This window comes from Engystomops pustulosus, chromosome 4 (assembly GCF_040894005.1).
Source record: "Engystomops pustulosus chromosome 4, aEngPut4.maternal, whole genome shotgun sequence".
Lineage (NCBI taxonomy): Eukaryota > Metazoa > Chordata > Amphibia > Anura > Leptodactylidae > Engystomops > Engystomops pustulosus.
Genome location: NC_092414.1, coordinates 157,496,804 through 157,520,103, shown reverse-complemented (window position 1 = coordinate 157,520,103; position 23,300 = coordinate 157,496,804). Strand labels below are relative to the sequence as shown.

Here is a 23,300-nt window from a genome sequence, read left to right as displayed (position 1 = left end):
CCGTGATTGGATTGTGTCACATTGGCGCTGGCTTGCACGCGACGGAAATCAGGGGCGTGGCCGTCATAAAAACCTGACGTATTCAGAAAAAACGCTGTATTTAAAAAAGAATTTGTCTCGCTTGACATGCACTTACATGCACCAAAGAGAAGAAGGTGAACTCCGGTGGACCAAGGCACAGCAGCAACACCTGGTGGACATCGGGCGCACGACCTTAGTGAATCCCGGCAGAGCCCGAATCCGTGTCGGAAAACGCGCCGCTGGATCACGACTGAACCGGGTAAGTAAATGAGCCCCATGGTGTCAATACATGGGTTTTGTAAACTAATTGTTGACAGTCATGGGATCACATTTGAATGCAGCCTTAATTTTGTATCCCTCTGATCGTACCAATCCAAAGAACAAAAAGGAGGTTTCATTTTGAGCTCACATTGAAAAAATTAAAAACTTTCATTACATTGCATGGAATATTAAATGGCACCACTAAAAGTACAATTTGTGCTGCAGATAACAAGCTTGTATACATCTCTGTTATTAGACATATAAAAAAGTTATCGCTTTTGGAATGAAGGGAGTAAAAAACAAAGCAAAAACGAAAAAGGGCTAAGAGACATGTAAGGGTTAAAGACATGGATATCTGTTACATCAATTCCCTCAAACACACACAGCTCTACTACATCTATTCCCCATACCTCACACGGCCCTACTTCTTCTCTCTACAACTGCTATACACAGCTGTGTGTTTGAGGCAAAAGATGTAACTGAGCTGTATGTGTGCGTGATATGATTGCATGTGAGAATCTATGGAAACACATGGGATCGGTAAGCAGAACCCAGTGTTTTACATTAAAACTATGCAAGACACTGGGATCTGGTTACCAATCACATCTGTTTCCATAGAAACACATATGTGATCGGGCCTCGTGCTACCCCCATATGCTAGCGCTGCGTCTACATGTGACCACACCCTTATCCATTCCCTCTGCCACAACCATTCCCTCTATCACTTGCTGGATGATGTCACCAACCTGGGCTATAAACGGAACATGATCAAGAAACTGTTCAGCTGCTTCACAACATACTGGTAGTGGTCAATTTCTGATGACCGGTTCCCTTTTCAGAATGTTTCTAGATCCAGTTTTCTGGATCTTAAAAACAGTGGACACTGTGGAGTTACGTTGTACATTAGCATGAACTGCTAAGCTGGCAATTTCTTCTTTTTTTACTTTTGGCTCTTTTTTGTTCACTTCTAGCAATTTCTTTTTATTTACAAATGACCCTCAACAATAAAACCGCTTTATTATGCAGTTAACTCCAACCAAACACTGGTATGCTATCTCTTATCCAGCATTTACAATGGCAATCCATATCTAACACTAGCATTTTCCTCCAAGAAATATCTTAAATATATGAGAAAGAAGAAAAAGATCTCCCACTATACAGGTGAACTGGTTAAAATGGAACATGCATTATCTCATTTAGTTATCGCACAAAACAGTTTTTCTCCTGGATTATCTAAAATGACAGAGTGAGTTATCAGGTCTAGTCAATGGGTTAAATTAGTTATGTTTACCAGCAATGGTGTAACTAGAAGCTGATGGACTCTAGTGCAAAGTCTGTGCCAGGCCCCCCGACTATAATGTACGGCTTATAGTAATAGTCTTCTCATATGAGAAAGTGATACCATAAGGGCCCCCTAAACCTCTTGGGCCCGGGTGTGATCGCAACCTCTTCACCCCCTCAAGTTACGCCTCTGTTAACCAGTGCTACTTCTATATCTACTTTACAATATGGTTAACACATAAAAACATGAAGCTTTATATCTATAGACAGAAGTGGATGTTAATCCATGTTGGGAAAAAATGCACGCAGTTCTGCGGCCAAAGTAATTTGAGATCATTGGGATTTCAGCTCGGACTAGGTCCTAAATATGTACAGTAATAAAAATGATAGGGATGTTTTCTGTAAAACTCATCATACTGTGAAGATTTATGATGATATCATAATGACTGTTTCCTGCAATCTCGGCTCCAATAATGAACGTTTATATAATGCTCTCGCTCCGCCATGAGCTGTAAACCAGCATGGAAATAGTCTGTGACTGCAGAAAGCATTATTGATGTTGTGCAGCTGCTGCCTTAAATATTACATTCATAGAGAAACAAATATCTACATAATTCTACAAAGAGTTGTATTATTTATCTTTAAGGGTCTACTGGAAATGACAACTCAGAGGAAAACCTCCATTTCTTTATTTGAAGATTTAATAGGATTTTCGTATTCTCTAATCCATAATCCTCGACACATGCTATCTGTTTCTTCAAGGAATTAAACTATGGCAACGAAAATCTCCAAAAACACAACTATATATTGCGGCAGTGCAGATGCCTATGTGACAAAAGCTTAGATGTCCTTTAATGAGTTAATTATCTCGCTTGGTTGTTATAACTGTACTTACAAAACTCATCGGTTTTCACCGAATCATATTTTTTAGCTATCCTCGTTGGAAATATATATTTTTTTGTTTTGGCTTCCACCACACAATTATTATTTTCACAAAATCAAAAAATATGGAGGTTGCCAAAGAGACTTGTTAATCTAAAGCTGCTTTACTCATTGAAAAGCATTAATCCACACAGATGCACCGCTATGTGGTTTAGCAAGATAACAGGATTGCATTGGAATACAGTGTTTCAGACAGATAGGCTTCCTTATAAACTATTGTCCTATTATGGGGTCATGAACCTAATATTTATTATGATATTACTCTTCACCTTTTGTATACCAGATAAGACAGCCAATGTAAAATGTCTTCATAGCGTTGTCCTTGTGACCATAACTAGTTTTCACACTGCAATAGGCGCCCGATCCATTCTAGGTTATGAAAGGTACAGGAAGAGCTTAGATGAAGATTATTACGAGGAAGCGAGGATTCCTGCATCATCAAGACAATACACCTAACACAAAACACAAAAAGTGCAGTAGCGCTTATCTTAAAGAAGCCGCATCCCTAATACCATACAAAGTTATAGAAGCATATTCATATTGCAATGTAATGACATACCCGTGGTCATAATGTACCTCCCGTCTACCGCGTAGAGATTCCCCGACGCGTTTCGGCGATAGCCTTTGTCTGGGGGTCAGAGGATGACTAAGCATGTGTTTACTGTATAAAATGCAGGAATCGGGCTCATAAAGTAGGAGTATATTTATTGTTTTTATCATGTAATCTTAAGATAGATTTTGAGCATCTTGATGACCAATTTAAAGGGGTTTTGACAAGTTTTAGAGTTATTTATCACTTGCATTAAAGACATGGATATAACTTAGAATTCCAAAATAGCCACTAAGAACATCAATGTAATACTTCTAATAATGATAAACTATCCTGAAATCTAAGCATTACTCCGGAAGATATTCCATGAAGACTTTTTTGGAATTTTTTACTGTAAACAATGAGCTCTATCTCACAACATTCCTAGAACCAATGCTATCTTCTTAGACTTATTTGAAAGAAATTAGCTGAAGATCACCTGTCTAAAATATCTGTAATCAGTAAAGTTATATGTGTGTTCAATGCAACCTGTTGTTTCTTTCAGCTTGAAGGATTGTCTCTGTGGAAGGTGGTAGACAAAAGGCATGTGTCATGTGATCCAGCTTCAGAAGACAGCTACTCTTACTTTTATAAAAGGATTAATCAGAGTGGAAAACCAAAGACAAAACCTGTCTTTCTTCCTTCAGAGATCTGAGTATCCGGCCACTACTTTTCATTTCTTTATCTCGATTTTCATTCAAGGAACACAAGGAAGAGAACAAGCGTTTTAATACACTTCAGAGGGCCCGAATGATAAAGGGTAAAATGAGCCTCAGCCTTGTGTTTGTAAGTAGCTGAACGTATGTCTGGATCATGTAAAAGTCCTTTGCTTATGCTATTGTCTGTGAATATTCATTTAATGCTTACCTTGTTATGAAGATGGATTGTAAATGCTGAACCTAAAAATGAAAAGACAAAGAGAAGTGCAAGGAACATTAGATTAATTTAGAGCAATAAAATCTTCATTAACATTTTGCATTATCTCATACAGTTTTACAGGGTCAACTACTGTGCTTCCCAATTCCTCCTAACATGAGTGTGACACACAGAATTTTTACTTTTATTTTCTTAGTAGTTCAGATAATATTTCACATAATCGCATACAGGCGGTCCCCGACTTAAGAACACACAATTTACAGACGACCCAAATGGATCTCTCCGCCCACTGTGACCTCTGGTCAAGTTCTCTGGGTGCTGTACTTTAGTCCCATCCTGAAATGATCTACTGGAAGTTAGATGTTTTGTTAATCCTTTTTCCTATGTAAATCCAAAATGTAAAAAAATCTGATTGTCACAGGTCTCAAAAAATTATCTGGCTTGAGTTACACTTACTAATTATACCTGTTCCAACTTACATTCATATTCAACTTAAGAACAAACTTAAAGAACCTATTTTATACAAAACCCAGTGACTTAAGTCACAAATATTCAATCGCAACATTTTAGATTTTGGCAGTTTCTCTATCATTTAATTCGTCAAAAATCCCCATTTTTGACCTTTTGTTGAGGTTCTTCATTCAGAAAAAAGGTGACATTTATTGTTTTTTCATTATGTTACTTTTTCATTATGTGATTTTGTATATAGTTTGCATTCTATTGTGCCACACCTTTCTGTCTCCTGTTGACTTTGTTCTTGGCTGCAGACAGTTAAAGTAACTGTGATGTACAGATGCCTCCTCCACTTACATTCCTCTCCTGCTACTCTGGTTTGCCTGGATGTCAGGAGACCAATCACTGTTTTGTCTAGTACTCTGATAACTCATAAGAGAATTGTCTTCCCAGAGCTTTCTATAAGATTTATTTGGAGCTTGCTAGCATTGTCTGGACTTCTGTATTCTATCATCCTTTGACCTTGCTTGACTTCTGACCAACCATTTGTCTCGGGATTCTGTACTGCATTAGGGGTCCTCTTTGTTTTGACCCCTATTTGTATGTAAATTCTTCTGTGTTTATTTGTACTGTTTTTTTGTTTCTGTGTTTTCATAGTGGCACAAGAAGGGAACATCGACTAGTTGTTACGTACTGTCTAGGGTAGGATAAGAAAGTAGGTAAGGACAACTGGGTGGGTCTATCTTAAGAGCTCACTGTTCATGTCTGTTCTTTCCATTTCCATTTTATTGTTCATTCCCGAACAGGAACATTATAGGTATGACCACCAACTAGACCAAAGTGAAATAATAAATGCTCCACAAATGCAATAAATCAAGCATGTAATGACTGTTTAGATTGGTAAAGAGCTGGCTAGCCTTCAATGTCTCTGATCGAAGATCACTCTTAGCAGACTCCTGCTTTACCTTCTGCTTCGGATTTATAGATACATTATGAAACAACCACCAAATGTTTGATACTAATAAACATCTTAGAACACAGAGAAAGAAAATTATTTTTGGAGAGTAGAGCCCTTGGAATTGTTTGGAGATTTATTCTGCCAATGACTGTTATGGTGAAATAGATATGTATACATGAAAAACTGCCAAGTTGTTACTGGAGTCTTTCTGTTACTGTTATAGTCCGATAAGACACAAATATTGTTTTACTTTTCTGTTTATATCACATTTTATGTCATGTGTTTTTTTCCCTTTTTTTCTAAAGTAATGTGCTTGTTAGATTTTGTAGTCTTTTGATCAATTGAGAGAAATTCCTTCATCTCCTACACTACACATTGAGACCTGTAGTGTAGCTGAGCCAGACGAGATTTCAGTATTAAATATCAATACATCTCAGCTTACTCCACTGAGATTAAAACACAAACTGCAGATGGTTGCAATAAAGCAGTTCAGTAAAGTCAGGGTTGCCAGTGATCTGAAATGGAGAATAAGTAAAACACATCACTAGATCTCATGGCTTAACGATATTCTGTGTGAAGTGCTGACAGCACAATTCTAATCCATTGCTCCATAGGGGTCAGCCAAGTACATAACTAATCTCAAAGTATTATTAAACAGGGGGTTGCTAAAAAAATAACTTGCCTTTTAGACATGTCTATTCACTTCTACGAGACAGCAATCAATAACTCAAAATGTTATCATACATTGCCCTACATAAGTTTTGTATGTCCTTCTCTAGATGAAATGAACACAAGCAACTCTATAGTATCTATACAAACGATGATAAAATAAGACACCATGAAAAATTAAATAGAATTTTCACCACACTATGGGCCACCATGCATTACACTTAAGGGATATTGGTGTTAATTTGGATCAACCCCGTATGATTATAGTTTAGATTTGATATATTTATTAAACCTAATTTAATATATTACTAAGATATACACTCACCGGCCACTTTATTAGGTACACCTGTCCAACTGCTTGTTAACACTTAATTTCTAATCAGCCAATCACATGGCGGCAACTCAGTGCATTTAGGCATGTAGACATGGTCAAGACAATCTCCTGCAGTTCAAACCGAGCATCAGTATGGGGAAGAAAGGTGATTTGAGTGCCTTTGAACGTGGCATGGTTGTTGGTGCCAGAAGGGCTGGTCTGAGTATTTCAGAAACTGCTGATCTACTGGGATTTTCACGCACAACCATCTCTACAAAGAATGGTCCGAAAAAGAAAAAACATCCAGTGAGCGTCAGTTCTGTGGGCGGAAATGACTTGTTGATGCCAGAGGTCAGAGGAGAATGGGCAGACTGGTTCTAGGTGATAGAAAGGCAACAGTGACTCAAATCGCCACCCGTTACAACCAAGGTAGGCAGAAGATATCTCTGAACGCACAGTACGTCGAAATTTGAGGCAGATGGGCTACAGCAGCAGAAGACCACACCGGGTGCCACTCCTTTCAGCTAAGAACAGGAAACTGAGGCTACAATTTGCACAAGCTCATCGAAATTGGACAGTAGAAGATTGGAAAAAACGTTGCCTGGTCTGATGAGTCTCGATTTCTGCTGCGACATTCGAATGGTAGGGTCAGAATTTGGCGTCAACAACATGAAAGCATAGATCCATCCTGCCTTGTATCAACGGTTCAGGCTGGTGGTGGTGGTGTCATGGTGTGGGGAATATTTTCTTGGCACTCTTTGGGCCCCTTGGTACCAATTGAGCATCGTTGCAACGCCACAGCCTACCTGAGTATTGTTGCTGACCATGTCCATCCCTTTATGACCACAATGTACCCAACATCTGATGGCTACTTTCAGCAGGATAATGCGCCATGTCATAAAGCTGGATTCATCTCAGACTGGTTTCTTGAACATGACAATGAGTTCACTGTACTCAAATGGCCTCCACAGTCACCAGATCTCAATCCAATAGAGCATCTTTGGGATGTGGTGGAACGGGAGATTCGCATCATGGATGTGCAGCCGACAAATCTGCGGCAACTGTGTGATGCCATCATGTCAATATGGACCAAAATCTCTGAGGAATGCTTCCAGCACCTTGTTGAATCTATGCCATGAAGAATTGAGGCAGTTCTGAAGGCAAAAGGGGGTCCAACCCGTTACTAGCATAGTGTACCTAATAAAGTGGCCGGTGAGTCTATATACAGCATTGTTTTTAGAGGAGACACAAAATATAATTTAAAGGATATCTACTATCAGAAATATTGATGGTAGATTCCTATAACGTACTTACTCATCAATACAGCCGGGTCCCCCCTTCTGATCATTCAGACATCAGCCATCTGAAAATCTCATGGAGACATTCCCTGCATGCACCTGGCTTTGGCTATACATGGAAAGTCTCAGCGTGCATGCACAAGATTTTCAGACCGCTGGCTGACGTCAACAGCAGTCTGAATGATTAATTATAATGGGGGTGTGCATATAGTATCAGCCCACATAACCAGGAGGAGCTCAGGTGATGAGTGCCTCTGACTCATTAGCATATTTATAAAACTTTTTTAGGTAAATCATCCTGATCCTTATAGGAGTCTATCAGTATATCTGATTAAAGATGTTAATAATTCCTTTATTTATATAGTGCACACAGATTACACAGCACTACTCAGAGCTTGCCAAATCAGTTCCTTTTCCCATGGGGCTCGGAATCAACCTACCAGTATGTTTTGGAGTGTGTAATAAAACCCCAGGACCCGGAGGAAACCCACACAAACTCTTTTCAGATGTTGACCTCGGGACTTGAACCCAGGTCCCCAGCACTGCAAGGTTTGTAATGCTAACCACTAAGCCAACGTAAAGATCCTTTAAGAAAAACATGATGTTTTCACCTTTCTAACAATTACTAATTCATTAATCTTAATACAACCTTTATCATGTGCTTGGGAAACATCATAACCAACATAACCAAATTTTATCAGCCTCAATGGGCACTTATAATAAGAGATTGCCTTCACTATGTTGTCATAAATCTTCTCCTCACATAGGAGTATCTAGGGCTAGTTTTCTAACACATTTAAATGGAATAAGTTATAGGGGACAAGTACTATAGGTTATAGAACAAGTACTTACCCTGCTCCAGTTTTCAGATACCGCTTCACCCTGGTAAATTCTAGTTACAGGCCCGGCACCCAACCATATTTCATGGGTCAAGGAACCCATACAATTCTTGGCCTCTTCTAACACAACATGTCAATTCTGTTATCCAATAGAGTTCACTTCCCTTGTTGTCCCCTGGTTCTAAGAGGCCACTAGATGATGAATCCGGTCCCATGAACCCCTGTAACTTTTTTTCCTACCCTGGTCATCTAGGGGGGTTTCCATATCATTAGTAAATCCTTTTTTAAAAAGGAAAGCAAATCCAAGTAGCTGGCAAGAAGCTGATCAATTTGTTGGAACCCTCATACTCTAAAGTAACTTAAACTGTTTCTATATCTATGTGGAATGCAGGGGATATTTTGGATAGAGCAGAGACATGGCTGCATTGGCACATTATCACTGCAGAAAGAAGCGGGGGCCACTTGTAGAGGTGGGGGATCAGTGAGTTGAATGTGACTATTTGCACTACCCTTTGCACCTGTAAGCAGTAGTTCGATTCTACCAACATCAGTGCTTACATATACCATCAGTTTAATGGTAGTTTGATGGTAGATGAGTCCTAGTAAGAAGTTCCTGAAGATAATAATCATAGTATCATAGTATCATAGTTTATACGGTTGAAAATAGACACTTGTCCATCAAGTACAACCAATAGAGGGAAGGGATTGCAATCATAATAATAATAATAATAATTATTATTATAATCTCATGGAGTTTAGGGGGTTCAGCATCCTTCCAATGGAAATCAATTAACTTTTTAGCATATAATAATCTTAACACAGCCAACCTATGACTCTCCAGTACGTTACTATCAGATACATAATCAAGAAAACAAACAAGTGAAGAATAAGTTTCATCAATTAGATGACCAATTTCATCCAATAACAACACAGATTAGGAGAATTCCACATGAAATGAATTATATCTGTGCTGGACCTGATACACCTTGGACAAAGATCGTCCCCCTTACACCCCAAACAAAAGTATTTCTTAATCTTGGAGGTATGTTTTATTGTGTGTGTTGACAATGACCTGATTTTGCAAACCTTCTCGAAGTCAAGAAGTTTTCAAATTAGTTGCAAAGTAGGATATTCAAGTCAAGTAAAGTACATGGCTAATGTATTTTATTAAAGGTGGTTCTTGGTAATAATTGGCAAATATTATTATGCTTCCCTGAAATTATTCAGAGCTCTTTTGTGTGTAGCTTTTCATACTTTATCTTCTTTGTATACTCCCAGCAATCAGAGGCAGCAGTCATTTTGTGTACTTAAACATAGTGTGAAACATGTAGTTAGCAGCAAGCGGAAGCAAAAAGGCACTGGCCTTTTATCAGAAGTACATATAGTAAATTATACCTGTCGTGTTTAGTTGAAGAGCTTCTGCAAGGAAGTCAAAGCTGTTATTCTACATAATCCATTATTGTTTGGTTTCAAACCTCTGCCATTGTCCTGCTGTTTTAGAATTTGTTTCCCATAGGGAAAGTGTCTGTGGTACAAGTTTGCTCAATGCATATTTACACAATAGATGTAATGTCTTCTTTATATAATATAGTAATATGATTTCTTTGTTGTAATTTTTTAATACTTTACTTAATAATGGACCCCTAACAATAAAGCTGCAAGCAAAAGTTATGGAAAAAGCTCATTCAAACATTATACAATGATCTTTTGCTACTAGGATAAATTAACGCATATGAATTTGATGTAATCTCTTCATGGTGACCTTATTTTAGTGGGTCCCAATGCCTGGCATTGGCCACGACCACCACTGTACAGCAGCGGTAGGGACTGAGACCAAGTAGTCCACCACTACCCATACTGACAGGCAAAGCTCTGATGGCTCTACACAAACACCGCACTATAGAAACAGCAGGTACCGCACCATGTAAACAGGTCTTAAATCGTTCCCATTTCATATGAGCTCCTATGCTAAGGCATTATCCAGAAGGTTGTTGTTAGGGCTATGTGGTAGCCGTTGTTTCAACTGCTAATATACATCCCCATTACTTTCTAAGACCCATGCACCACACCACGGGAGAGCCAACTGACAGGCAGTTATTTTTTATTATCATCACTCACTCACAGATGATGAATTGGCCACAAACAAGGGATTTTCACAGCCCACAAAATGTTTGTGTGCATGTAGACCAACTTTGAGCAGTTGTTAAAATGGAGGATGAAAGATTATTCCATGGTCACTATTGACTGTAATTCTCTTCCATAAACAGAGAAGACTTAGAAAGTGCTTCAGGATGCACTTGTGCACCAGCATTTGATTGCCCCGCACAGTCCGATACATCAAAAGGCTTCAGCCTCTTGATGTATCCGGCAGGGTCCTGAGCAGCGCTTATCTCACATGCGAAAATTTGCAGCGAGTGTGCGGGGGTGGGGAGAGTATCGCCCTGTGCCGGCCCACTCCCGGCTGCGCCCTCTGCTTGGCCAGCCATGAACCCCCACTGGTGTGAAGGTGTCAGATAGGGATAAATAATTGCAAGTGCTAGCAATAAACTAGCATTTGCAATTATTTCAATTATTTCAGGCCTTCTACGCCACTGGCGTGGAGCTGAGGCCCTGATAAGTAACCATCACAGAGGAGAATTTGAGTGGTGTCAGTATATGGAGACACCAATGACAAATGCAGAATTGCAGTATTTCGAATTCTGGTTTGTTCACCTCCTTAAACATTGAACATTTTTGTCTCCTATGCAGTATACACATATTTTAATTTTAGGAATTTCTGCCAAATAACAAAGAGTCATATATAGATAGATTCCAGAATTCATATATATATATATATATATATATATATATATATATATATATATATATATATATATATTTATATATATATTATAGCTATGTAGCATCAATAGAAATGTTATTGATCTAGTGCTTTTTTCATGCCTTCTCTTGGCACAGTCATGTCCTGCCATTGAACCAATGGAACCTTTAAAAAGTGAAACTTAAAATGAGCAGAACATCTCAATGGCTGTTTCCATGATTTCTGTTCCTCACTTATATTGCCGAGATGGAGTTACTCATCCCTAATGTTAATTCATTCCTCCGCTGATTTCTGAGCTTATTTAATGTAGATTGTCTGTTTTTGGGAATGATTCAAAGTTGGTTGAGGCCAAAAGATTATCCCACAGATAAGTGGGCTGAGTATTTGGGAGATTAAAATATTATCTCATATTAGTAATATCACCATACTTTGCCAAAAGCACTATTGCAAAAGTTTAAATATCATAACATGATCAAAAAAGAATACTAAAAAGGATACTACTATATTTTGCATCACTTTATATAACCTTGGAGTGGCAGTATTTGCATGGAGAGCCCAAATATTACCACTCTAAAGCTGTCAAATAATATTTCCATATGTCCCCAAATATTATAACGCTACAATGTTCATATAATATTTCCTTATGTTCCCCAAATATTATTACCCTACCATGCTCAAATAATATTTCCATATGGTGACAAAATATTTCAGTGTAGAGTTACTACCATGCTACAACAATCAAATAATATTTCCATATAGTGCCCATATATTACCCCCCTACAAGGATCAAATAATATTTCCATGTTGTGTGCAAATTTTACCACCAAACAGTATTTTCCCCAAATATTAATTTACAATGCTGCAGTGGTTAAATAATATTTCCATCTAATTTCCATCCTAAAATAATTTTGCCGTTTGTTACCTCAAATGGTTATTCCAGGATTATGATCTTCTGATACAAAAACCCATAATGCTATAAATAAATACAAAACTCAATGGCATTAATCATAAAACTTAAATAGTTTGCTTTTATAATTCACCAAATTGTATGGGCTTTCTAATGTAGGAGGAGTTATACCCAATATGGCTCCAACAAACTGTTCTGCTCTGTCACCATAGTAATGATGTGTGTAACTACCATCACTGCACATTCTCTCCACAATACTGGCTATACTAGATGCAATGCAACCAACCGACTACAGCCAAAATTGGTGATTATCACATGACCTGCCCAGGCAGGTGCAGGGCATGTGACCAGCCGCCATCTTCTTTCCAGTGTCTTAGGAATTGCAGGCAGTGTCTATCTGGCAAATGCCAGAAAACACTCAATTTTCACTAGATTTGGACTTTTACAGGGGATTCTGGGTCACGCATACATTATGCAAATGACCTAAACCAGGAAGTGGACTTTTGCTAGGTTCCCTTCCTTGTTTTTCCCCCTTCTGTGTCTGTCTTTCAATAAAGCTTCGGGCAAGTGTTACCCCCACCCCTTCCCCTTCCACCCCGCACCCTTTTCCGTTTTTACACTTTGTCGTCGCTGTGTGCTAGTATAGTGCGAGCTGTGTGCTAGTATAGTGTTTTCAAGGCATAGTTGAGGATTATACTCCTATGTGCTGTCAACACTATGTATGAATCTTAATTTATTGTATATGTCGTGTCGCGGTCTGTGCTGCGACACAGTATATGCTGTATGTCTGTGCAAATGTATGTAACTCTGACTTATGCTCATTCAATAAAGCCATCTTCTTTCCAGTGTCTCTTCCACAGAAACCAAAATCAATAGACTGATTTAAGTATCAGTATCATTTAAATTCTTCATTATAATGTATGTCCATTATTTTTCTGCTAAGGGGAGCAACATAATTGCACATTAGTTTATATTTTAATGACTCATTTGAATATGAATTATGCTTATTTTTGGAATACCCTATTAATCAACACTTTGAAAAATACCCATCTCCCAATTAATTTAGTAGGCATATTCATCTAAAATAATTATTTTGTATAAGGAGGACCTATATACTGTATATAAAATTAAAAGTCCCAAAAAAAGGTTACATGTAAATACCTATGTTTTAGCTATCGCTTTTGTTCAGTAGTAGTAGTAGTGCCCATTACCACTATGAGCATATGTAGAGTTGTTCAATGAGCAGTAATCCATACAAATTTCATATTCTTTTCCCCACTATATAGAATGTGCTGCAATACATACACCTTTCACTTCCTAGGCTGTAGACTAAAGATATTCAGACAGACTCAGCAACCCACCTGAGCTACACAGTAAATCAGCCCCTTGGAAGATGTATGACTTTCTATACTTTGTAGCTTAGTACTGTGATCCCATCTTGATTTAATGAGCTCAGTTCCTTCTGGCTTATTCTACAAAGAAGGTGAAATAACCCCAGGACTTTAGTTGTTTCAGAAGAGCAGTTAGGATAACCTTTGATAAATACGGGAAACGGTTTGAAGCTCTTTTTTACCATTTCGAGCCCATAGAGCTCCGTTGTAGTCCTCTATTTATGAGCTATTTAACTTTAATCACTAGTCTTGGAAGATTAAACATTGTCTGAATAGTAATTAGATGATAAAACTATTGAGACCACACAATGCTCCGAGATTGTCCCATGGACCAAACATGAGTGACATTGCTGGGCGTCTCTATGGGATTTAAGGACACATAAAACTTCCCACAATCCATTAGGTTCTGAGTCTTATATTTAATTATTCAGCACATGAAGATGACTTTGGAGATTAGTATGCATCATGCTAAGTTGCCACATCGCTGTCAAAGCAGAATTTACTATAATGGCAAAATCTGTTACATTCAGCCAGAATGTTTTTGACACACCAGATAAATTGTATTGGAAAGGAAATAAATTCATCACTATTATACTACTTCTGTACAATTTTTAGTATTCTAATATAGCATATAATAAACTGCCCACAGTAATTGGTAGCAATGATAGTGAATTAGGGGGAGGGGAGGTGTCTGCTTTACATAATCATGCAAACTGATGAGGATTGAGGTCATATCAAATCACAGTAGGGATTTTTGAAATTACTGCAAATATTTCCATATGTCTCCTGATTCCTGCTGTGTAAATAGAAGATCTAGCAAATGAAGAAAAAATGTTCTTCTCTAGTTATCATAATGAATTAAATCTGGAATGTCCGAGCAATCCATACAATTACCCTACCTAATCATGAGGGAGGTGCACTAAAGATCATTGTATGCTTCCCTTTAAGTAAGAGACAGCATATAGTTGTAAGTAATTTTATAGGTTTTGCTGCCATTTCCCTTGTTATTCATTTTGGAAACAAAAGTATTTTTTTCTAGAGCCACGTAATTTGAATTTGCCAAAAGCTATTAGCTATGATGAAATCTCTAGATGTTGACCTGCGCAAATAGCACTTGCTGCATAGTTGGTGGGCTTCAAAAAACTCCTATATTCATCACATCAAGTGGATTTATAAGGACTTTGGTGGCCATAATAGACCTCCCTCGAAAGCTGGAGCCAATGCCCAGGTAGCCAGCTACAGTGGCACCATCTTGACATTTTGACAGTACATCTTTTCTAAGTTCCACTACAAGTTCACAAGATTCAGAGTGGAAAGCTGATGTAGGAAAGAGATAATTGTGCTATTCTGATAACATTTTGAAAGACAGTGGAGCTTATTTACTAAGGTCCCGCTGCCACATTTACGTCTTGTTTCCGGACGTTTTAGGGGTTCGCTTGGGGAATTGCGTTGCACGCAATCAGATTGTGTCACATTCGTGCTGGCTTTCACGCGACACAAATCGAGGGGCGGGCCGATGGACGATCCAACGGATTCGGAAAACGTGCAGGATTTAACATTTAAAATTGTGTCGCAAGACAAGCAATGCACCGGGAAGAAGAATGTGAACTCTGGCAGACCTGTGTGTAGAAGCGACAGATGCAGGATATCGGGCGCATGTTGGTAGTGAATCCCAGCAGACTTCTTCCTCGTCGGACATTCCGGATCGGGGATCGTGCAGGGACCGGGTAAGTAAATGTGCCCTAGTATTTAGACATATTCTTACAGATAAAGTCCTTTTGTTCCCTTGTGGTTATAATTCTATGTGCACTTAAATATACAATACATATCTACAATGTACAATTTATACACCCAGGAAAAATTAGTTACAACTACCAGATGTTAATCAATAGGGTGTAGAGACAGAGAAATCTGGAATTCTCCAAGAACAGGAAAACAGATTGCATTTACATATATGAATACATGTGAACGATACAGAGAAAACCAAAAGATGCTGGGACTTTTGTTGCTGAATTAAGCAGACATACCTGTGGATGAGAGAAATAAGTGATTGTGACACCAGGTGATGACATTGAAGATGCTGATGATGATGACGGCCATACTTTTTAATGCTACATTCTGGTATAATTCCTTGTGCACTTAGAAAAGATGCACTGGGTAAGTAGACATTCTGTCTAATCCACTGCTAAGATACTTGCTAGCGATCACAAACTGTATTCAAGCCCTCAGTAGTTTGCTGCCTCTCCAGGACATATGTGGTATGACTTTGCCACTTTCAAAAGAATGGGTGACTACATAATACATGGTAGCTCTGAATTCTTCAGAGTATGAACTGTTTTTAGCAAGGGGTCTCCTCTTTGTCTTTATGACCAGGGCATGAGCTGCACATTGGATTGTAAACTATATATATTATAAATTAGATTGCAACTAATTAGATTGCAAGAGAAATTACATTTCTCTTTCCTTATGAGGTCAGTTGTCCAGAATTTATTACAATCATAAACAATAAAGCAATATTCAGCAGGACAGATGCAATCTATGAATGTATCTGATCGTCACATTTGGGGTCATGACATGCGTGCTTAGTAGAGATGAGCGAGCACTAAAATGCTCGGGTACTCGTTATTCGAGACGAACTTTTCCCGATGCTCGAGTGCTCGTTTCGAGTAACGAGCCCCATTGAAGTCAATGGGAGACTCGAGCATTTTTCAAGGGGACCAAGGCTCTGCACAGGGAAGCTTGGCCAAACACCTGGGAACCTCAGAAAAGGATGGAAACACCACGGAAATGGACAGGAAACAGCAGGGGCAGCATGCATGGATGCCTCTGAGGCTGCTTAAATGCACCATTATGCCAAAATTATGGGCAACAGCATGGCCATGACAGAGTGACAGAATGAAGCTAGATAGCATCTAAAACATCCAATAATTGACTCTGACACTATAGGGGACGGCATGCAGAGGCAGCGGCAGCAGCGGCAGGCTAGAGAGTGGCATGGCGACATACCCTAAATGGACTCAGGCTTCAAACCAATGGGTAGCAGAGAGGAACCAAAGGAGGTGAGCAAGAAGCGCTCAAATAATATTGGTACATGATAAAAGTTTGCCAGTATATTTTGTGGATTACACAGCAGGGTGGCGACAAAGTTAACATGGAAGCCATGAAAACAATCCAAAATTCTGCCTGACACAGCTCGTTTGATAAGGGGACGATGTATGGAGGCAGTGAACTAGTAGTAGATTAAAGGTGCTGCAGTTAAAACTATGTTAGTTGGTTCTTGGTATGGAGCTGGCGCTCCGCTGCCAGGCGAGCTTTCGCCAATCCAAGCCCCTGTCTCTAGGCTACTCCCCAAACAGCACTTCTAAGAACCTTTCGGATAAGATCAAGTGTAGTAGCGTTCTTATAAGTTTAGGATATGGCGGGTGAGGGGAATGTAAACATCTGTGCAAGAAGCGCTGAAATAATATCCGTAAATGAAAAAAGTTTTCCAGTATATTTTGTGGCTTACACAGCAGGGTGGCGACAAAGTTAACAAGTTTGATGTGGAATGCCCTGCAATAGCTCTTGGGCGGTGTGCCTTTTATCACCTAGGCTCAGCAGTTTGAGCACCTCCTGCTGTCGCTTAGCAACGGCACTGCTGCTGTGCCTAGAGCTACCGACTGATGGCGCCATGCCCACGGATGGTAATTCGGAGGAGGAGGAGGTGGAGGAGGGGTGGGAGGATTTGGAGGTATAGTAGGCCTTTGAGACCTGGACCGAGGTAGGCCCCGCAATCCTCTGGGTCGGCAGTATATGACCAGCCCCAGGGTCAGACTCGGTCCCAGCCTGCACCAAGTTAAGTGTAGTAGCGTTCTTATAAGTTTGGGATATGGCGGGTGAGGGGAATGTAAACAGATGCGCAAGAAGCGCATGATGCGCATGGAGCTGGCGCTCCGCTGCTAGGCGAGCTTTCGCCAATCCAAGCCCCTGTCTCTAGGCTACTCCCCAAACAGCACTTCTAAGAACCTTTTGTATAAGATCAAGTGTAGTAGCGTTCTTATAAGTTTAGGATATGGCGGGTGAGGGGAATGTAAACAGATGCGCAAGAAGCGCATGATGCGCATGGAGCTGGCGCTCCGCTGCTAGGCGAGCTTTCGTCAATCCAAGCCCCTGTCTCTAGGCTACTCCCCAAACAGCACTTCTAAGAACCTTTTGTATAAGATCAAGTGTAGTAGCGTTCTTATAAGTTTAGGATATGGTGGGTGAGGGGAATGTAAACAGATGCGCAAGAAGCGCATGATGCGCATGGAGCTGGCGCTCCGCTGCTAGGCGAGCTTTCGTCAATCCAAGCCCCTGTCTCTAGGCTACTCCCCAAACAGCACTTCTAAGAACCTTTTGTATAAGATCAAGTGTAGTAGCGTTCTTATAAGTTTAGGATATGGCGGGTGAGGGGAATGTAAACAGATGCGCAAGAAGCGCTGAAATAATATCCGTAAATGGTAAAAGTTTGCCAGTGTATTTTGTGGATAACACAGCAGGGTGGCGACAAAGTTAACAACTTTGATGTGGAATCCATGAAAACAACCCAAATTTCGGCCTGACAAACCTCGTTTGATAAAGGGACGATGTATGGAGGCAGCTATATGGACGACTTTTGGAGGTAGCAATGGAGACAACGTGTGGAGGCTGCTATGGAGACAATTCAATTTGGATAGTGCCTGTATGTGGCAGTCCAAAAAATTTTTCAAACCAGAGGAGCAGGTAGGTGGCCCTCCAGAAAAATGGAATAGATTGAGTGCCTGTATGTGGCAGTCCAAAAAATTTTTCAAACCAGAGGAGCAGGTAGGTGGCCCTCCAGAAAAATGGAATAGATTGAGTGCCTGTATGTGGCAGTCCAAAAAAGTTTTTAAACCAGAGGAGCAGGTAGGTGGCCCTCCAGAAAAATGGAATAGATTGAGTGCCTGTATGTGGCAGTCCCAAAAAATTGTTTAAAACAGAGGACCGGAAAGGTGGCCCTCCAGAAAAATTGAATAGATTGAGTGCCTGTATGTGGCACTCCCAAAAATTGTTTAAAACAGAGGACCGTGTCGGTGGCCCTCCAGAAAAATTAAATGCATAAAGTACTATACCTAGAGCCAGTGGGCCCTGTCAAAAAACAGCCAGTTTCCTCTGCTTTACAGTAGAAAGAGGAGGAGAAGGAGGAAAATGAGGAGGAGGAGGAGTGGATAAATTATTCAGGTTGAGCTTCCTTCACCTGCTGGAGATTTGAAATTAGGAGAAATCCATGCTTTATTCATCTTGATAAGCGTCAGCCTGTCAGCGCTGTCAGTCGACAGGCGTGTACGCTTATCGGTGATGATGCCACCAGCTGCACTGAAAACCCGCTCTGACAAGACGCTAGCGGCAGGGCAGGCAAGAACCTCCAAGGCGTAGAGCGCCAGTTCGTGCCACATGTCCAGCTTTGAAACCCAGTAGTTGTAGGGAGCTGTGTGATCATTTAGGACGATGGTATGGTCAGCTACGTACTCCCTCACCATCTTTCTGTAAAGATCAGCCCTACTCTGCCGAGACTGGGGACAGGTGACAGTGTCTTGCTGGGGTGACATAAAGCTGGCAAAAGCCTTATAAAGCGTACCCTTGCCAGTGCTGGACAAGCTGCCTGCTCGCCTACTCTCCCTCGCTACTTGTCCCGCAGAACTACGCACTCTGCCGCTAGCGCTGTCAGAAGGGAAATACTGTTTCAGCTTGTGCACCAGGGCCTGCTGGTATTCATGCATTCTCACACTCCTTTCCTCTCCAGGGATGAGAGTGGAAAGATTTTGCTTGTACCGTGGGTCCAGGAGAGTGAACACCCAGTAATCGGTGCTGGAATAAATTCTTTGAACGCGAGGGTCACGGGATAGGCAGCCTAGCATGAAATCTGCCATATGCGCCAGAGTACCAACGCGTAAGAATTCACTCCCCTCACTGGCCTGACTGTCCATTTCCTCCTCCTCCAACTCCTCCAACTCCTCTTCTTCTGCCCATACACGCTCAACAGTGTAGGACTCAACAATGGTCCCCTCTTGTGTCTCGCCAACATTCTCCTCCTCTTCCTCCTCATCCTCCTCCACCTCCACCTCCTCCGATATGCGCTGAGAAACAGACCTAAGGGTGCTTTGGCTATCAACAAGGGAATCTTCTTCCCCTATCTCTTGTGAGGAGCGCAAAGCTTCCGACTTCATGCTGACCATAGAGTTTTTCAACAGGCCAAGCAGCGGGATGGTGAGGCTAATGATGGCGGCATCGCCACTGACCATCTGTGTTGACTCCTCAAAGTTACTCAGCACCTGACAGATATCAGACATCCACGTCCACTCCTCATTGTAGACTTGAGGAAGCTGACTGACCTGACTACCAGTTCTGGTGGAAGTTGACATCTGGCAGTCTACAATCGCTCGGCGCTGCTGGTAAACTCTGGATAACATGGTCAGTGTTGAATTCCACCTCGTGGGCACGTCGCACAACAGTCGGTGAGCGGGCAGTTGGAGGCGGCGCTGCGCTGCCCTGAGAGTGGCAGCATCTGTGCTGGACTTCCTGAAATGCGCACAGATGCGGCGCACCTTCGTGAGCAAATCAGACAGATTGGGGTATGTCTTGAGGAAACGCTGAACTATCAGATTTAACACATGGTCCAGGCATGGCACATGTGTCAGTCTGCCGAGTTGCAGAGCCGCCACCAGGTTACGGCCGTTGTCACACACAACCATGCCTGGCTTCAGGTTCAGCGGTGCCAGCCACAGATCAGTCTGCGCCGTGATGCCCTGTAATAGTTCTTGGGCGGTGTGCCTTTTATCGCCTAGGCTCAGCAGTTTGAGCACCGCCTGCTGTCGCTTAGCGACGGCACTGCTGCTGTGCCTAGAGCTACCGACTGATGGCGCCATGCCCACGGATGGTCGTTCGGAGGAGGAGGTGGAGGAGGGGTGGGAGGAGGAGGAGGCATAGTAGGCCTCAAACACCTGGACCGAGGTAGGCCCCGCAATCCTCGGCGTCGGCAGTATATGACCAGCCGCAGGGTCACACTCGGTCCCAGCCTCCACCAAGTTAACCCAATGTGCCGTCAGAGATATATAGTGGCCCTGCCCGGCAGCACTCGTCCACGTGTCCGTGGTCAGGTGGACCTTGTCAGAAACGGCGTTGGTCAGGGCACGGATTATGTTGTCTGACACGTGCTGGTGCAGGGCTGGGACGGCACATCGGGAAAAGTAGTGGCGGCTGAGGACCGAATACCGAGGGGCGGCCGCCGCCATGAGGCTGCGAAAGGCCTCGGTCTCTACTAGCCTATAGGGCAGCATCTCCAGGCTTAGCAATCTGGAAATGTGCACATTAAGGGCTTGGGCGTGCGGGTGGGTTGCACTATATTTGCGTTTCCGCTCCAGCGTCTGGGGTATGGAGAGCTGAACGCTGGTGGATGCTGTGGAGGATCGTGGAGGTGACGATGGGGTTTTTGTGGCAGGGTCCTGGGCAGGGGGCTGACTATCAGCTGACACAGGGGAAGGAGCAGTGGTGTGCACGGCCGGAGGTGAACGCGCTTGTTGCCACTGAGTGGGGTGTTTAGCATTCATATGCCTGCGCATACTGGTGGTAGTTAAGCTAGTAGTGGTGGAACCCCTGCTGATCCTGGTTTGGCAAATGTGGCACACCACAGTCCGTCGGTCATCCGGTGTTTCCTTAAAGAACCTCCAGACTTCTGAAAATCTAGCCCTCGCCGCAGGAGCCCTTGCCACGGGAGCTTCACTAGTTGACACATTTGGCGCTGATGCACCAGCTCTGGCCCTGCCTCTCCGTCTGGCCCCACCACTGCCTCTTCCAACCTGTTCTGGTCGAGGACTCTCCTCCGTCTCAGAAGCACTGTGTTCACCCGGCCTCTCAACCCAGCTTGGGTCTGTCACCTCATCATCCTCCGATCCCTCAGTCTGCTCCCCCCTCGGACTTCCTGCCCTGACAACAACTTCCCCACTGTCTGACAACCGTGTCTCCTCATCGTCGGACACCTCTTTACACACTTCTTCCACTACGTCAACAAGGTCATCATCACCCACAGACTGCGACTGGTGGAAAACCTGGGCATCGGAAAATTGCTCATCAGCAACCGGACAAGTGGTTTGTGACTGTGGGAAGGGTCCAGAAAACAGTTCCTCAGAGTATGCCGGTTCAAATGGCAAATTTTGCTGGGAGGGGGCAGACCGGGGGGGAGGAGGCTGAGGTGGAGGAGCTGGAGGAGTGCCGATTTCGGTGACATGGGTGGACTGCGTGGAAGACTGACTGGTGGACAAATTGCTCGAAGCATTGTCGGCAATCCACGACATCACCTGTTCGCACTGTTCTGGCCTCAACAGTGCTCTACCACGAGTCCCAGTAACTTCAGAAATGAACCTAGGGAGTGTAGCTCTGCGGCGTTCCCCTGCTCCCTCATAAGCAGGTGGTGTCTCACCCCGCCCAGGACCACGGCCTCTGACCCCTGCAGTAGTTGGACGCCCACGTCCCCGCCCTCGTCCTCTACCCCTAGCCCTCGGGTTAAACATTTTGAAAATGAGAGTTATAACTTGTATTTTTTTTTTAACTTTTTTTTTTTTGTTTTTTTGTTTTTTTGTGTTTTTTAGTTTTTAAAACCAAACGATGCTATCCTATTGCTATGGCTATTTTCTAGCCAAGTATTACAGCACACTACTATGCCAGATGAGATGACGTTATGAAAAAAATAAACGTAAAATAAAAAAGGAAATGGCAGACTGTGCCTAGTTGAAATACAACCCCGGGCCCTAATAAATTTTCCCACTTCGGTCTTTGCGATGGATATGTGCGTCACTAAAACACAGTGGTCGCAAGTCTGACTCCAAATTGCTCCCAATTTGATAGTAGATGCACTGCAGCAAGTACAGCCACCAGCAGATCAACCAGAAATCAAATATATCTAACGCTACTGTAGGCGTAATTAAGACGTTTGTATTCTCCTATGGCTATTTTCTAGCCAAGTATTACAGCACACTACTATGCCAGATGAGATGACGCTGAGTTATGAAAAAAATAAACGTAAAATAAAAAGAAAATGGCAGACTCTGCCTAATTGAAATACAACCCCGGGCCCTAATAAATTTTCCCACTTCGGTCTTTGCGATGGATATGTGCGTCACTAAAACACAGTGGTCGCAAGTCTGACTCCAAATTGCTCCCAATTTGATAGTAGATGCACTGCAGCAAGTACAGCCACCAGCAGATCAACCAGAAATCAAATATATCTAACGCTACTGTAGGCGTAATTAAGACGTTTGAATTCTCCTATGGCTATTTTCTAGCCAAGTATTACAGCACACTACTATGCCAGATGAGATGACGCTGAGTTATGAAAAAAATAAACGTAAAATAAAAAGAAAATGGCAGACTCTGCCTAATTGAAATACAACCCCGGGCCCTAATAAATTTTCCCACTTCGGTCTTTGCGATGGATATGTGCGTCACTAAAACACAGTGGTCGCAAGTCTGACTCCAAATTGCTCCCAATTTGATAGTAGATGCACTGCAGCAAGTACAGCCACCAGCAGATCAACCAGAAATCAAATATATCTAGCGCTACTGTAGGCGTAATTAAGACGTTTGTATTCTCCTATGGCTATTTTCTAGCCAAGTATTACAGCACACTACTATGCCAGATGAGATGACGCT

The 23,300-nt window shown here is 41.9% G+C and overlaps 1 long non-coding RNA gene across 1 annotated transcript in view; it reads right to left on the bottom strand.

Annotated features, from left to right (window-relative positions):
• Window positions 1–3,576: 3,576 nt before the first annotated feature.
• The window catches only part of LOC140127482 (uncharacterized), a 475,084-nt gene continuing 455,360 nt past the window's right edge, over window positions 3,577–23,300 (bottom strand). The window contains exon 5 of the long non-coding RNA XR_011854996.1: window positions 3,577–3,993. This is a non-coding gene — a long non-coding RNA (uncharacterized lncRNA). The remainder of the gene's footprint in view (window positions 3,994–23,300) is intronic.